The 18,087-nt window shown below is 38.8% G+C and overlaps 1 protein-coding gene across 1 annotated transcript in view; it reads right to left on the bottom strand.

Annotated features, from left to right (window-relative positions):
• The window catches only part of baf (barrier to autointegration factor), a 52,423-nt gene extending 36,946 nt beyond the window's left edge, over positions 1–15,477 (bottom strand). Inside the window, exon 1 of the mRNA XM_090370821.1 lies at positions 15,361–15,477. The gene's annotated coding sequence lies outside the window, so the exon portion shown is untranslated. The remainder of the gene's footprint in view (positions 1–15,360) is intronic.
• Between the last annotated feature and the right edge of the window lie 2,610 nt (positions 15,478–18,087).

The raw sequence follows: 18,087 nt of genomic DNA, 5'->3' as shown, positions 1-18,087 counted from the left end.
TTCAACCAGGCAGAGGTCGAAAATGAGTGGATTCCTCTTGTGTTGAAGATGTGGCTATGGCTGTCGTGGATTTATTAAGTCAATCTCCATGTGGTAGTACAAGTGTGCCAGCTGTTTCTCGTGAAGTGGACATGCCGTATTCCACTGTAAGGCTAGTAATGCGTCAGATGTTGCAGTACTATCCTTATAAGATGCACATGCTACAGCAGCTAAGGCATGGTGATGCAGATATTCATTTCACATACCACTTCATTTTCTGGCACAAATGACAGTGGATATCACTTGGGCATGGAATATCCTTTGGAGTGATGAACCCACTTCTGCTTAAATGGACAAGTGAATATGCACAACTGTCGCATTTGGGCAACGGAAAACCCTCGATTTATCCAAGAGGTTTCATTGCATTCTCCAAAATTGACAGTGTGGTGTGGATTTACAGCCAAATTCATGATTGGCCATATATATTTTTGAACAGGTAATACAGATTGGATCCCGTACCTGTTCCGTTACCGGACAGCGATATTAGGAAATGTTGGCAAATTTCGCAATACCAGAGCTGCAACAACGTGGGTGCCTTCAGGATACCATATTCATGCAAAATGGTGCACCACCCCACATCCACCGTTGTGTCCAAAGATTGCTAAGACAACACTTTACAGATGAATGGGTCATCAGCCATTATTTACAGAAATCTTGGTCACCCCGATCACCAGAAATCACCCCATTGCGACTTCTAGTTGTGGGGGTTTTTGAAGAGCCAGATGTATCAGGAAGGATGTCAAACTCTGGAAGATCTGAAGGACAACATTAGACGTCATGTGCTGGCTATTACAGTTGACATGTTAAGTTCTGCTGTAGAAAATACTGTTCTTTGAATGGAAACTGTTGCTGACCAAAATGGAGGACACATTGAACAAATGTAGTGCTGTTCAAGTGATTTGTATTGCCATATAGTGACAAATTTTGTTGGGTGGGCAGTATTCTGGGACTTGGGCCTCTAATAAGGTATATAAATTGTAATTTCATTGGAACGAAATTGGTAGGTTTAACTAACTATCTGTATAAGTTGTGAATGTAGAAATTGGTGCCTTCAACATATTGTTTGTTATTTGGTTTTTAGGAGCATTAGCAACTAAGACCATATTGCTCCGGGGATATGGTAATACCCTGATCTTTCCGCATCCTCCGTATTTGGTGGTCACGGGTCGAACCCCGGTCTAATCAAGAAGCGTGTGCTACGCACTGCTGCTCCTGCTCACCTGGCTACGGAGGTGCCTCAACATATTGTAATAACTAAGTTCCTAGTATTATGGATATATAGTCAAATGTGTGGCTATATTACATTGGTCTCAGGCAAGAGAACAGGGGTGCACATCTGGTGAGTATGGGCTTGGCACACCCAGGGCACGCACGCGCTCTCTCTCTCTCTCTCTCTCTCTCTCTCTCTCTCTCTCTCTCTCATAATAATAATGTTTGTAATCATTCCTGTTATCTCTTCCAGGCCAAATCCAGTTGTATTTTGAAGTCCAGCTTTTGTTAAAACATACAAGTCTCTTCGAGTTCTTTTCTAGTGTTCTTGTTTCAGATTCTGAATCTAAATCATTGCATTCTATTAGATTGCATTCCCATAATTACATATCAGCTGGAAATATTGATTTGCTAACACAATTTCACAAGAGACTAGGGTTCAACTTAAACAAAAATTAATTTGTTTGCTACATAAAAGACATTGAATATCATACAGTAAAAGAGACACAAGTTGAGTGTCTCTTTACTGTGAAGTAAACTGAAAAAATATGCATGCTCTGTTTATTCAGTTTATCTATGGTTATCAGCTTGATAGTAAACTGACAATCTTTAACTTTACATACCATGTGATCAAAGATGACAATATTGAAATAGACTATCCTCAAAATATTGAGGAAACAAAGCCTATTCATGAAAAGCAAACTGTGTGTGTGGGGGGGGGGGATGGAAAGTAAACTAATGTTTCACTTCCCATTAAGCTTCCCTCTTCATAAAGACCTCATAAATCAAGTGACTTTTTGTGCAATTATGTTCTAAAAGCTTTCGGTGTAATTATACACCAAAGCCACCTATTTATAATAACTCATTCAAATCTTTACTTATATACTCCTTTATGGAGCTCACAGAACTAAAAATCTACAGGACACTGACTATATGAATGATGTTACATACATGTGTGAAGTTATGATTATGCAGCTGAGTAGTTCCTTATTCATATGCTAAGAGTATACTGTAAAATGGATTTCCTGTAAGCATGTGGAAGTGTGGGATCATTACAAGAAATTAACAATTTTGAAATTTTATTTAAGTATGTGAAGTACTGCTGTTTACTGTTTTATTTTAAACTGCAGCCTTAAAATACAACAGGAAATGTTTCAGGTTTAGTTTATTCAACATCAGTTGAAATATGCAGTGAATTTCAAATGCATTAATTTTTTTCTCCTTAAATTTATTGAATTTTTGTTCTTTGTTTGTGATTAACAGAAGTGAAAAGCAAATATAGTTGTCTCTTTATCAATTAATTAACAAGACTATTGTTGTTGTTGTTGTTTGTTAGATTTACAGGTGCATCAGCAACTTAGGCTATAATGAACTAATCACCGTTTGATATTTTCTTCGTTTTTCTTACAGGAGATAGGGGTTCAGATAATTTGAGCCGAACGGGCTAGCCAGGTGGGTAAAGTGCCTGCCTGGCAACCCAAAGGTCACAGGTTCAAAATCCTGCCTCGGGCTTGGATCAGAGTACTGCAAAAACCTTGGGAGGTGCACTATAGCCACAGAAGCCGATGTGCCAACAACTACAAAAAAAAAAAAAAAAAAAAAAAAAAAGATAAGGTGATATTTATTAATAAATTTTAGAAAAATAAAAATGTCATCCATGTTCTCTCAATCTCCTAGGACACACTGTAGTGTTGAATGATTGTAATTATTAAAATTAGAGGAAAAAGCTGTTTTCCGTTCTTTTTGATATTGCGGGCATTCTATGATGATATGCTTTACTGTTAGTGGGCATAAACAATTACTGCATTGTGGAGGGTCACTGTTTGTTAGTAGATAGCTATGAGTGAGGAAAGTATGACCAATGTGTAATCTGGCTAGAATAGTTTCTTCCTTTCTGTTTCATCTCAGGCTGGATTGCCACTGTTAGGTTTTCTCTTGATTTCAAAAAGTTTATTATTTGTCTGATCTTTCCACAAGCGTGTCCACACTTCTTTATGTCTGTTTGATAAAGGACTTATGATCACTATAAGAAGTCCTAAAATCAAATGGCATCACATTTGTAGCAATTTTAGCAGCTAAATCTGCCTGCTCATTTCCTAGGATTCCAACATGTCCAGGGATCCAGCAAAATATTACGAGCTGTCCACGTCCATGAAATGCTAATAACTGTGCCAAAATTTTCTGTATCAGAGGATGACTAGAGAAGGATTTATACTGCAGAGCATTAACAGCACTTAACAAGTCCATATATATATGATGGATTTAGCTAAGAGGCTTCTTTTATATTCTCTAGGGCTAGTAGAATACCATATAACTCTGAGGTATAAGTACTGCATTCTGGTGGGAGCTGTCTGTAGATGGTGGCATTTGGTAATACTACAGCTGTGCCAACTTATTACCAGTTTTGGATCCATCTGTGTATAGTTGAATGAAGCTACTAAACTCAGTGGAGTGAGCCATATGTATTTGTCTAATGTTGATATTGGGGAAGTTATTCTTTCCCCATTGCTGAAAATGTCTATCAATACGTACCGGAGGCAATTCCCATGGCTGGGTTTCCATGCTAGTGTCCTGGAGTTTTCTTCAAAGCTTGAAGCCTAATGCCAGATGGTTTGTTGTAACGCCGTTTAGTTTGATAGATTTCTCTCCATTTTGGCATGAAGAGGCATTGCCATATGGGATGATGTGAGAGATTGCTGATTTTGGCTGCATAATTTAGTAGTAGTTTCTTGCCTAAGGTGTTTCGGTATAGAGGCTTAAGATTGGTGATGTGCGAAAAGCCCCCAGTGCAACTCTTAGTGCACTGTGATGTACAGGATCGAGCCATTTCAATACACTTGGCCTGGCCGAGTCACATGCAGGAAACCCATAGTCTAACCGGGATCTGATCAGTGAGCAATATAGATGTAACAACAAGTAACAATCTGCACCCCACGACATAGAAGAAATTACTCTGAGAAGATTTAGTTTTCTAAGACAACTTGTACGAATGTTTTATATGTTCTAGGAAGTTTAATTTTTTATCAAGTATTAAACCAAGAAATCTAATACTAGGTTGGAAGGTAATACAATGAGAATCCAACTGAAGGTCTGGATCCGGATTTAAAGAACGTTTGCAGCAGAAGTGCACAGCAGTCGTTTTTGGTTTAGAAAGCAGATATCCATTATTTTTGGCCCAAGAGACTATCTTGTAAATGGTGCCTTGTAGTTGTCTTTCAATAAGTCTCATATTTTGAGAATGACATGACATGGCAAGATCGTCAGCATACAAGTATGCGTCAACTGTGTTAGGTATGCACCTGGTAATAGAATCAATCCTAATGGCAAAGAGTGTGGCACTCAACACTGATCCTTGGGGGACTCCCTCTTCTTGTACATATGCTCGAGATAATGAAGAGTGGAATCGGACCTGAAAGGATCTATTGCCTAGAAAGTTCTTAATAAATTTTGGGAGATGACCCCGAAGTCCAGATTTATGCTAGTCCTGAAGAATCCCCCATCACCAAGTTGTATCAAAGGCTTTTTCGATGTCAACACATACCATGACTAGGTGTTCATTTCTCAGGAACGCATTCCGGATATTTGTTTCAGCCTTGATAATGAGATCAAGCATACATCTTTTTCTCCGGAAACCATACTGATTTGGACTTAGAATGGTTTGAGTCTCTAAAAACCATATCAGTCTGGCATTAATTATTTTTTCCAATGTTTTTCCCAGACAACTGGTGAGAGAAATAGGATGGTTATTTTTGGGATCTGTGTGGTCTTTCCCTTGTCTCGGGAAGGCTAGCACAAGAATGGCACCAGTTAGCAGGGTAATACTCCTCTAAGAAAATTGTGTTATACAGTTGTAAGAGGACAGTTAATGATTCTTAAATGACAGATCATAGTGTAATAAATCCCGTCGGGACCTGGAGCATTGTTTTTCACCCGTGCAAGTGCATTACGCAATTCATTCATGGTTAGGGGCAGATTATAAGAATGAAGGATGACAGTATTAAAATTTAGTTTGTATTTTTCGGTCTGGGATTTTAACAATTGAAATGCTGGTTCATATGTGGCAACAGCTGAAAGCGTTTCAAACAAAAGTACCTAAGGCATTGGCAATTTCTATAGGTTCAGAGATTTTTCCCTTTTACAAGAAGAATAGAAGAAGTTGTCTGCGAGTATTTACCATTAATTCTTTTGATTTTTTCCATATTGTAGAAGTATCTGTGGATCTGTTTATGGTGGAGGCATAATGCGCCCATGCTTCTTTTTTACTTTTTACTCTTTCATCTTATATGACGAGCTTTAGCTCTGACTCTCTTAAACTGTAGGAGGTTAGCTGTGGGTGGATGTTTTTGAAAAATATTCCAATATTTGTTCCTTTTTTTTTTAGCACTGTTGCATGCTTCATTCCACCACATTTTTGGATGAAGCCGGATTTTGGATGATGATTTTGGTATAGCAGTCTCGGATGCTTTCATTATTTTATCTGTAATGTAGCTTACTGCAGAATCAATTGTGTAGGTTGTCCTAATGTTACTCTGAGGGGTAGAACTTATACAGAAAGTACAGATGACAGGAAAGTGATCGATACCACAAGGGTTATTAGTAACGGTCCAGTCTACGAGAGGAAATATCACTGGAGAGCATACTGAAAGATCAATAGCAGAGGTTGAGCCAGATGGTAAATGCACGTATGTAAGAGCACCAGTGTTTAAAATAGTTGGATTATGTTTATCTAAAATTTTTTCAATTATCTGTCCTCTGGAATCAAGATGTTGAGAACCCCATAGCAGGTGATGGCCATTCCAGTTACCCATAATACAAAAGAGAGCAGGTATTTGCATTACTAAATTATCTAAATCAGCAAAGGTGTATGTATGATTTGGTGATAGATACAATGAGACTAATGTTATTGTGATTCCAAAGGTGACACGGACAGCAATTGCCTCTAAAGATGTTTGCAAGGGGATAGGTCTAGAGGGCACCAAAGAGTTCACTATGAGCACTACTCCTCCATGAGCTAAATTAGATGAGTTTCTATCTTTTCTATACATATTGTAATGCTTAATTGTCATAGATATTGCATTTGTGAGATGTTTCATGAATGCATACTATATTCAGATAGGAGATTGTAAAAGTCGTCAAAGTTAGCACGGAGACCATGACAATTCCACTGAATAACTGTATCTATTGTTTGGTTTTAGCTAGTGTCTGCTAACTTCCGTGAGGTAGTTTGCTGACACTTGTCTATTTTTCCTTTTTCCTTTTTTTAAGAAGACTGGTCTGCTTGTGTCAATGTCACCTTCTGGATGAATTTCAAGAAATGTGTCATCTTCATCCGCTTTTTCCATCGATGTCCGTAGTATCAGATCTGAACGTGTGTGTATCAGTTCTTTCAGAGCTCTTAGTGTGTACTTTCGGTTGCTGATTGGGATTCTTATCTGGAGGTATTGTTACCGGTATATTTACTTCTTGGGTTGCATATTTGGAGGGAGATTGTTCTTTTAATGAAGTAAGTAATGATTTCGCCCAACCAGATATAGAGATATTTGGAGGGATGGAGCAGTCAGTCTGAGTTGATATTGAGCGTAGCCGTTGAGTAACTGAGGCATACGTAGATGATTTAGTAGGAATTGCAAAGTGTTTCTTTGCCTCTTGATATGACACTTTGTTCTCTATTTTATATTTCTGAATATTCTCTCTTTTCCACTGGATACAGTCCTTAGAGAAGGCAGAATGATTTCCATGGCAATTAGGACAGTTTTGGGTTTCATTATTACAGTCCGTATGTGCGTGTTCTTTTGAACTGCAAGAAGCACAAGTGACTACACCTCTGCACACAGTTTGCGAATGACCGAATTTTTGGCACTTAAAGCACCGGACTGGGTTGGGAATGTACGGTCGAACATGGCATCTGAAGTATCCAGCTCTTATAGTTGTGGGGAGATTTGGCAACTTAAATGTCAATATGATTGTTCGAGTAGGGACAGGCTCTCCATCTTTTTGCCTGGACTATATTTTGGTTACTTAATTCACAGACAAGTTCATCCTCTGATACATTTAGAAGATCCTATTCAGATATTATCCCTTTAGAGGAGTTCAAGGTAGCATGTGGGGTAACCTTTGTGGGAATTCCACCAATGGTAGATATTTTCAAGTCTTTCAGCATGTCTGTGTTCACTCATCTCCACTAATAGGTCTCCAGATCTTAATTGCTGAACCATTTTTGGAGAGCCAGCCACATTTTAGAGACATTTCTGAATCAAAAATGGGGAGAGCTTACTCAATGGTTGGTCTGTGGAGGAATGCAATATTAAGCAGAGCGGAGCAGAAAAATCTGCCCCTTTTTTTTGTCTCTTAGCATGGGATTTATTCAAATTATCATGGTCGTCATGTCTATTTGAATCTAGATCAAGAGATCCATAGTTGGACTGTTTTGTGCTCCTTTTAGTCCCAGGAGAATGGATTCCTTCTCCCAGGCTTCCAGCCCCACCACATGGAGGCAGGAGCGGTGCCACCAGTGACCAAGCGATAAGGTTGTTAGGTTAGTGCATTAGTAGATTAGTCTTATATACAAGAAGAAAGGTGGCTTTCCTTTCTGTTGAGTAAGCTGACTTCTTTACTTTAGAAGAGCAAAATTATATAAAACTTTGGAAATTAGAAAATAACGCTCAACTACAATCAATCGCTCTTTTAAGAAAATCGCTTTCAAATCACTGAAGAATCGCTATAGTCACTCGCTTGGCACGCGGGGCCTTAATAAGACTAACTTAATAGAACACTTAAGAAAGCCCTATAGTTCCATATTTTCTAACCTTAGCCATTAAATTTAATTACAACTGTATAACATTACACACAAAAAAAAAATGCCACTTTCATGAGTTTTGCATAAGAATACACATGAAGGTTGCACAAACTGTCTAAAGCTAATAATACTGCATTGAAGCATTTTAAACTTTGACTTTCTTTTTATCATACAATTTGTATGATAAAAAAAAGAAAAAAGGAACAACTGCTGGATTTTATTTTCCTGCTTTTAATGAAATTTGGAGTGGCCAGACAAATATTTTTAAAAGGCCTGAATATAAAATTTCATGAAAATATGTCCACATGTGGATGAACAGATAGATATTGTGAAGATAATAGGTGCATATATGTGTGTGTGTGTGTGTGTGTGTGTGTGTGTGTGTGTGTGTGTGTACAGGGTGCAGATGGTTGGTTGTTGGGTTTTATTGGCGCATTAGCAACTAAGGCTATAATGCACCAAAATCAGGTGATATATAAAAAATACAGAGTGCAGAGAAACTCTACTGGCAAACTTGAACAGGAGATAGAGAGTACCAAACAAAACACATTTTTTGTCCCGTAAACATAGGTTGTAAATGAGTTGTTATAACAGCAGAAGCTATTAAAGGGTTGTAAAAATCAGAACAACACATTCAGTAATTTAATGTCATTTAATGCATACAAAAATCATTTGCCGTTGCACACAAAATAGAAAAAAACAATCCATAACATAGTGCTTGAACATATGACTACCATCAACATTAACGTATGCATGCATTGAGAGGTCCTCGGAGTTGTGCATATCTGCCACTAATAGCATAAAAAGTGTAATTTCATATCATGATCAGTACGGGTACAGATATAGAGCATTTCACTGTTGCAGAAATGGCAGATATCCATTTAATGTACAGCGCAGCAAATGGAAGAGAGGCTCACAGGATTTATTAAGAACACTTCCCAGACAGAAGGTTACCTCACCACACAATATTTGCTGCGATACACCAAAGATTGCAGGACAGTGGCTCTTTCGGTGTGAATATGCATGATACTGGATGTAGATGCACTGCTAGGACACCCTGATTTGAGGAACAGGTTTTGAAGATCTTCACTAATACTTCTTCTACTAGCACAAGAGCCGTTGCACACCGACTGGATGTGCAGCATTGTTTAGTGTGGAATGTGGTGCACGAAGCTGGACTACATTCTTTCCAATGCCAGAAAGTGCATGCACTAGAACCCGCTGACTTTGCCCACCGTGTTGAGTTCTCCCACTGGTTTTTTTACAGGAAACCAACTTGCAGCCTGATTTTGCCAATAATGTGCTTTACACTGATAAGGCATGTTTCACCCAAGAGGGATTGTTCAACAGCCGCAACAGTCATGTGTGGGCAAAGAATAATCCCCATGCAATGGTTGAACATGGCTACCATCACAGGTTTAGTATCAATGTATGGGCAGGCATTGTGGGAAACGTTTTAGTTGGACCATACACGTTGCCTGCACATTTAGATGGATGACTCTATTTGCATTTTCTAGAGTGCACACTTCCAGAGTTGTTGGAGGAAGTTCCTCTGATTGTCCGAGCACAAACATGGTTCCAACATGATGGCATACCTCCACATTTTGACAGACATGTACATGCACACTTACATACAACCTATCCAGGCAGATAGGTTGGTCGAGGTGGACCTGTAGCCTGGCCAGCAAGGTCGCCTGATCTCACTTGTTTGGACTTTTTCTTTTGGGAATACATGAAGACTCTTGTGTATGAAACTCCAGTTGACACAGTGGAGGAACTTATAGCACGGATTGTTGCAGCAAGTGCAGAGATACAAGGCAATCCTAGGAACTTCCAATGCCTACAATATTCAATGATGCGTCAGTGCGAGTTATGCATTGAACATCACTGTCACCAGTTCAAGCACTTCTTATGAATTTTTTCTATTTTGTGTGCAACAGCAAAATGGTTTGTATACATTAAACAACATTAAATTACCCAATGTGTTGTTCTGATTTTTACAACCCTTTAATAGCTTCTGCTGCTATAATGACTCATTTACAAACTATGTTACTTGACAAAAAAAAAAGTTTCTTTTGGTACCATCTATCACTTGTTCAAGTTTGTCGGTAGAGTTTCTCTGTGCGCACATATATATATATGATGCCCGAAATATAACCAATATTAAATATAAAATAAAAAACTAATGACAGTAGCGCTGGCATTTTGACCCGATTTTGATCTGCTCTGGAGTGCTAGTCTGTTCTATACTTTTATTTTTCGCTGCATAAATGTTATTCAAGGACCACCGTTATTCAAATCCTCTGCATTGGCAGTTCGATCGGGGGGATCAGAAGGTGGACTGATTCTTCGATCAGTTCACCACTGTGCCGATTTGTCTAACGATTGAAATGCAACGATTCCATGACCATTATTGACCTTGTGGTCCTTTGTCGATAATGGGCATAATGGTCAGTTTTTTGTTAATTTGGTTTTATTTTATTGTAGTTAGTAATGTCTCAATTTGTGATATTTCACACAATTTGGAACTGGCACCCAAGGGGGTGCAGCGTTAAATTTTTATGTAATTGGCACTAAAATTAAATTAATTTTTATGATTCTTAATTGGATTTTCTAAATTATTTGGAGAGTTTCTGCTATAATTTTTAGCCTTGTTACCTTTTCTTCTCCCTCCCTGTTTATTTAATTATCATGTTTAACTTATTATTTTCGCTCAACAGTTTTGCCATGCTACTGGCATTAGTTTTGATTTTATATTTAATATTACCATGGGTTTTACATATCATCATAAAGAATATGTTATTCAGTTCCTTCCCCCCCACTCCCTGCAGCAGCAGAATCAGGATCTGCTTTGTACACAGTCATCCATTGCTTGGCATCAGCTGGTTGCTCAGTCACTGCAGTATCACTGTTCTTTATGATGACTGGTGTGGTGTATGGCAATATATTGCTTCTGATGAGAACTGTTCACTAATTATAAGCCTTCTAGGCTTTGTCATCAATAAATTTCTCGTAACCAGTATCAATCTTGTGTACATTGACAAGCATTTCCTTTGACAGGCACCTGTCAACGTTTTTGAACATCCACATAACACTGTCGAGTAGGGAGGGCTCTTAAGAAGCACAAACTGTTTAGGAGTGAGGGTTCTTAAGAAGCACAAAGGGATTATCCATCAGCACAGCTGCCAAAAACTAGGTGTATCTATATTGTTCACCCACTGTCTCTTTTGTCATTATGTATGTATATAAATAAATGTTTTTTTTTTTTTGTTTGGTAGTTGTTGGCACATCGGCTTCTGTGGCCATAATGCACCTCCCAAGGTTTTTGCAGTACTTGAAACCAAGCCCGAAGTGGGATTCGAACCCACAACCTTTGGGTTGCTAGGCAGGCACTTTATCAACCCGGGTAATTAATGCAGGACTTATCCATTCTGCTAACCTATTTTAATTTGCACATGTAACTTAATATATATCAAGTTTCGGGCAATGTGTTTTGTTGGTTAAGCTAGCGATCAAGTTGGTTGGCAAACTTAGTTGACAGGCATTGCTCATACTGCCACGTATAGTCTGGTTGATTTTATATTCTAGTTCCTTGTTTATACTTTGTTTTCTAGTTGGCAGTTTGGCTTTGCTTTCTGAAGGTGCTTAAGCTATTTTTTTTTTCACTGCATAAGGGCCATTATTGTGCAAAAGATAAGACACTTGGTCATACTGTTTTTAAGTTGTTTCATTTATTGGTCATGTTGCTGCCAACGGTTTACAATATCAAAAGTCATATTTTAAATTATTTGGCTTCAGTATTTTCAGAGGACAAGGTCTAAATTTGTTTATAATTGGCTCATAAATTATGCTGTGCTGGCTTTCTATTTAAAGTATTCAAAATTTTTAGCTACATATTCCTTCCACAACACTTTTCCTCTCCATTTAGAAACCCCCTCACTTTCTGTTCTCTTCAATGTTTCTTTAAGTGCCAGTTTTTGCTGTATTCACTTCTTGCAGGGCTTATCCATTCTGCTGACCTATTTTAATTTACATTATGTTTCTGGCAACATGTTGCTGGTAATACTAGAATGGCAAACATAGATTGCCACTTTATTTTTATTTGCTTTTTTGTGATTTTTTTCAATTATTAATTAATTTCAATTTATTTATTTTTTTATATATATGTATATACACATACATACATACGCGAGGAGTAGCAATACAGTGCCTGAACTGGTGCTGTTGTCATGTTTAAGGAATCTGAAAATAAACCAAAGTGACATGTTGTAATTCGTTTCCTACAACAGATGGTGCTACAGAGATTGTCAAATAGGTGACAGGTTGCAAGTAACAACCAGTTTCGTTAATAGTGTCAACATTTTGTGTCACAATTTTGCAATGGAGCAAGGACCAAATATCAAATGTTCCTTTAAACAGAAAAATGTGAAATGTTAAACTGTTTGTTGTGATAAAATATTAAGTCATATAGTGTAATTGAATAATATAAGTGTCTCAGTTTGTTGTTTGGTTTTTAGGAGCATTAGCAACTAAGGCCATATTGCTCTGGGAATATGCGGTGGTCATTCCCTGACCTTTCCGCATCCTCCGTATTTGGTGGTGACGGGCTCGAATCCCAGTCTAATCAAGAAGTGTGTGCTATGCACTGTTGCTCCTTCCACCTGGCTACGGATGTGCCAAGTGTTTCAGAGACAGATGTAAGGATGTCTGCAATGGCTCAAAAAGTGGGCATCTGTCAGCCTCCTAAAATGATGAGAGTTACAAATGTTTGAGAAATTGTGGCAAGAGATTGTCGTTTGATACTCAATGATGACTGATGAGTTACAGGTGAAAAGGGAGACAATTCATCAAATTCTACATGAAAATTTAGGAAAAAGGTCTGTGCAAAATTTGTGCTGCACAGCCTCACAGATGAGCAGAAGCAACAAAGAATGTCATCATACAAAGGGTTCACCGAGACTTGTCAAGGCAATCCTAATTTCCTCAACTGTACTGTCACCAGAGATGAGTGTTGGGTGCTTTAGTATGACCCACAGACAAAGCATCAGTGCATGCAGTGGACTTAAAAACAATCACTAAGGCCCAAAAAGTTGTTTATAGGAGTCCAGGATCAAGGCTATGCTGATCATGTTTTTTGACAAACAAGGAGACAGTCAATGCTGCATTCTACACAGAGGTGCTTCAGAGTCTAGTGAAGTGCATTTCCTGGGTGAGGCTGCAATTTCAAGAGAAAATGAGCTGGTTCTGGTACAAAAATTTCCCTACCTATTTTGTACTTGCTGCAGTTCCTGACAAAACATGGCATTGCACAGATCAATCATCCACCCTACTCTTCCAATCTAGCATCAGCTGAATTCTTCCTTTCCCAAGAGATTTCAGGATGTTGAGAAAATAAAGAAAATCCTAACTGCCAAACCAAACTTCATCTCTTTGGGCACCCTTCGCTGACTCTTTTCAGAAACTTTTAGAACAGTGTAATAAGTGCATTCAATCAGGTGGCAATCACGAATCCGGAACTTTATTGCCACACTTATGTGTGTGTGGTATTCGAATGTGTATTACAAAAACAGTCACAGTGACCTTACTACTTAAAATGTTTAACCGTTTAGTCCGCTGGCAAAAAGAATAATAAAACAAAACAAACATACAAAAGGAAGAGAAAAAAAAAAAAAAAATGAGCAAAATGAAATATGTTTACATAAGAAGCCTGCTTAACATCATGTTAAAAAAATTGGAAAACACTGGATAAAATTTATTTTCGACTTATAACACAAGTAGCTTATAACGTGGGGTTTTGTTGTTTGTTATTTGATTTTTAGGAGCATTAGCAACTAAGGCCATATTGCTCCGGGATATGCGGTGGTCATTCACTGACCTTTCCGCATCCTCCATATTTGGTGGTCACGGGCTCAAACCCCAGTCTAATCAAGAAGCGTGTGCTATGCACTGCTGTTCCTGCCCGCCCAGCTATGGAGGCGCCAACGTGGGGTGTAAGATTCTGCTATACTCCAGAATTTGGGTACAAGTTTTCTCTGCGCAGCTGGCGTGGTCTTAAACTACGCCCACTGCAGATATAGTAGAGTTTAGTTCTGTGGTTACTGTGAATGCATAATTTTTGCTTCTGATTGTTTCATTGGATGTGAATTTAGTTTGGTTTAGAGGGAAGTTCGAAGTTATGATTTGCACTTGGGCATTTGGTTTTTTGTTGCCATTTTCCTGGTGCTGTTAGTATATTTTGTGCTACCTTTTGCTTGTCGTGTTAGGTGTTTTCTGCTTTCGTTATTGTGCCATTTATGCATATTACTCTCTGCTGCCGTCACATGTTATTTTCCCTTTTTTGTTGTTGTTGTGTCTTGTTTAGTCCCAATGGGAATGAATGTGGTGTTTACCCTCCACCATACCGCTGTTTTTGTAGCGGAAAACGAGTTCCCTATTTAAAAAGAGTAATAACGAATATTCTGTCAAAAAATTATGCCCAGCCCTCGCAATCTGCAGTTTTAGTTAGGGTGTTTATCAGGCACCATACAGCTGTTTTTGTAGCGGAAAATGAGTTCCCTATTTAAAAACAACGTTAAAGGATATTCTATCCAAAGATTATGCCCGACCCTCGCTATCTGGAATGTTAGTTAAGCTTTTCATTCCCCTCCTCACTGCTGTTTTATAGCGAAAAAAAAAAAAAAAAAAAAAAAAAGAGATCCCTATTTAAAAAACAGCTGTAAAAGATATTTAAACCAAAGATTAGGTTTTTACGAAACTTCCGGAAGATATGTAATTAATAAACGGACTTATTTTTCAAAATTTATAATTATTTTCGCTTATTTTAATAACGTATTGTAGTTTCTCTTTATGTTCATTTATGCTTTAATATACTGTATTACCATATCACGTGACTTTGGCGTTTTACGTGTAGGCGTGGAAAGCAGTGAGTGGCAGCTGTCAATCACTGCATTGTTTCTGACCGTTAGCCGAAATATGGACTTGTACCCAAAATCTGGAGTATTACCTAAGATTCATACGATACCCGCGTTATATCGAGATTACACTATATATAACATGAACCCCATGAACCCTAGCGTAACAGGAATAGGGTTAACTAATGTCATTGGTTCAAATCGGTGCTCACAACAAATAGACGGTGGGGGCTTTTAAATGAATACAATGGGAAATGTTTTACTTTCGGTTTCGAGATATTCAACACACCCAGCTTAACTTACGCTTGTTAGTGGCTAAAACCAGAGGAAGGCAATTTCTGCAATAAACGCAGTAATCACAACTTTCAGTAATGCATATGACATAACCTCAATATTCACACTTACCAAAATAGAGCAAATGATACAAAGAACAAGCAATACAAAGGCTACACCACACAGGCTAAACGAAGAAACCTTTTAGAACAAGGAAACATAAACAACTAAGCTTTCAGAGCACAGATATAAAACATTAATACATCAGCGCCACCTAATAATTAATGTCTGTAAGATATTGGGAAAAGTCTTTTTTTTTTTTTTTCTTTTTTTTTCATGACCGCCCGAAACACGGAGGTACTGCACTTAGAACCGTGCATGGGTTGAAGGCATAGAAGATAAAGAGAAGTTCATGTTCCTGACAAATAATAAATTATCACAATTTTAAGAGAAATATAATAAAAAGAATATTCCATAAGGCAAATATTTTGCAATTTACATACCCTGAAAAGCTAGCTGTAGAGAGAGAAACTAATATCAGAGTGACTGATAACATGCACTCAGTGATCACTGAATTATGACCACCTACCTAATACTTCGTAGGTCCTCCTTTTGTCCTCAGTACAGCAGCTATCCGACATAGCAATGATTTAACAAGATGTCGACGCGTTCGGGAGGTATGGCCAACCAAGCTGTGTGTAATGCGGTCAACAATGAAGGTATGGAGATGATTGGTGTATCCAGATGCTTGATATGCCTTTCCAGAGTGTCCCACAAGTGCCCTATGGGATTGATATCGAGGGAGTTCGGAGGCCAACTGATATGCTAGAAGTCAGAACTGTGTTCCTCAAACCATTTCTGCACAACAAGTGCCCGATAGCTCGGCGCATTGTCATCTTGGAAGACACCATTGCTATTCGGAAAAAAAAAGTGTAACATAGCAGGATGTACACAGTCAGCAAGCAGTTGACGATAGCGGAGACCACTGATGCGTTGTTCCACATGCACCAGGGGTCCAAATTCCTGACAGTGAAACATGTCCTACCATACAACTGCCTCCACCGGCCTGCACTTTTGATACCATGCATGATGGATGAAGAGCCTCATGTTGCTGACGCCAAATCCGTACACGACCATCTACGGTGTGGAGTAAATAACGTGACTCATCCAACCAGCACACCTTCTTCCAGTCTTCTAACGTCCAACTTGCATGATCCAGGCGAGTATTTGTACCAGGCGAGTCTTTTACGCCGATGAACCTTGGTTAGGAGAGGATGCCATAGGGGTCGTCTGCTGGTATAGCCTATATGTGCAAGCGTGCGACGCATGGTGATGCCACATATTGTTCCGGGTTGACCCATGTTGTATTGGGTAGTCAACTCTTCAATAGCGCTGCGCCCGTACGCCTGTACGAGTCGTCGGACTCGGCGCTCAACTCTAACATCAAACTTTTGCTGACCTTTGCAGTTTTGCCGTCGGGTAACTATGACACAGTAACACCCCACCAGTTCAGCCGTTTGGGAAATCGAGGCGCCAGCTCGTCGAGCAGACACAATCTGTCCTTTATCAAAGTCCGATGAATCCTTCCTTTTACCCATCACGCTCGGAATTTTACTACCTACTGAACCACTGACACCTTATCTATGCTACGTAGGTCGACTAACTGTGCACTTTCGTACCTCATGTGGTCAACAGGTCGAATTCAGTTTTCATAGGGATGGTCATAATTCAGTGATCACTCAGTGTATATGTATATATACACTGAGTTATCACAGAATTATGACCACTAAGTGTATATGTATATACACACTGAGTGATCAGTGTATATATATACACTGATCATATATATATACATAGCGTATACATACACATATATATAGGTATACGCCATGTACCCACTGCAATTGGATTAGTAAGCAGTATACTCTATGCACACATAGCATTTACAGAGTATACCTTCTGCTAATTTTACGGCTGCAGAACTGCATATGAGTAGCAGTAATCTCAGAGTAGCTTATCGACTGTGTAGTAGTACATTCAGGATAGGGTGAAAATGAAAGAGACGTGTTGTAATTGTACAGTCAGATATGAAATTTTCTGAGCAGTGCCGACGTGCGGAAAGAACAACTCATGGAGTTTTGTCAATAATGTACAGAAACTTTGGTAGTAGGGATAAGGATGTCATTATCCCTTTGCACAAGGCCATGGTTAGATTGCATCTACAGTATTGTATACAGGTCTGGAGGCCTCACTTTAGGAAGGAAGTACATCTGCTGGAACGGGTGCAGAAAAGGGCAACACGATTGGTAAAGAAAACAAAAGGGTGCTCATCCCTGGAAAGGCTTCAGTTTTGCAAATTGCAGCGTCTGGAGACTAGGCACCTACAGGGTGATCTGATAGTTTAAGGCCTTGAATGGATTGAATAAGCTGAATGAATGAGAATGCTTTCTTCCTCTTGCTGAGAGTACACACGAGGAAGCATAAATTTAAGTTTAAGAAGGCTGGATGCAGGACAGATGTGTGTAAATTTGCTCTCAGCCAGCGAGCATTGGTTGGTTGTTGGAATAGGGTTCCATCAGTTCAGTTGTTGTGGAAGTGATGGTTTAAATAAATTCAAGAAAGAACTAGACAAATTCTTGGAGGCTAAGGATTGGTGCAGTTGTGTGTGCACGTGCGTGCGTATGTGTGCGTGCGTGCGTGCAGCGCGTTTGTAGGTGCGATATAAGCTTACTTTCGTGCATCAGTTGCCACTGCTACTACTAGAATACACACAACACCCGCTCTACTCCAATTTTTACAGTAATCTTTTTATGTGCAATAGTACCAAAAACATTTTTTATGAAATCCAAGCGTTATGAT

Source organism: Mastigoproctus giganteus, chromosome 3, assembly GCF_048544385.1.
Source record: "Mastigoproctus giganteus isolate SK-2022 chromosome 3, ASM4854438v1, whole genome shotgun sequence".
In the NCBI taxonomy this organism is placed as follows: Eukaryota; Metazoa; Arthropoda; class Arachnida; order Uropygi; family Thelyphonidae; genus Mastigoproctus; species Mastigoproctus giganteus.
This window is presented reverse-complemented; position numbering and strand designations above follow the sequence as displayed.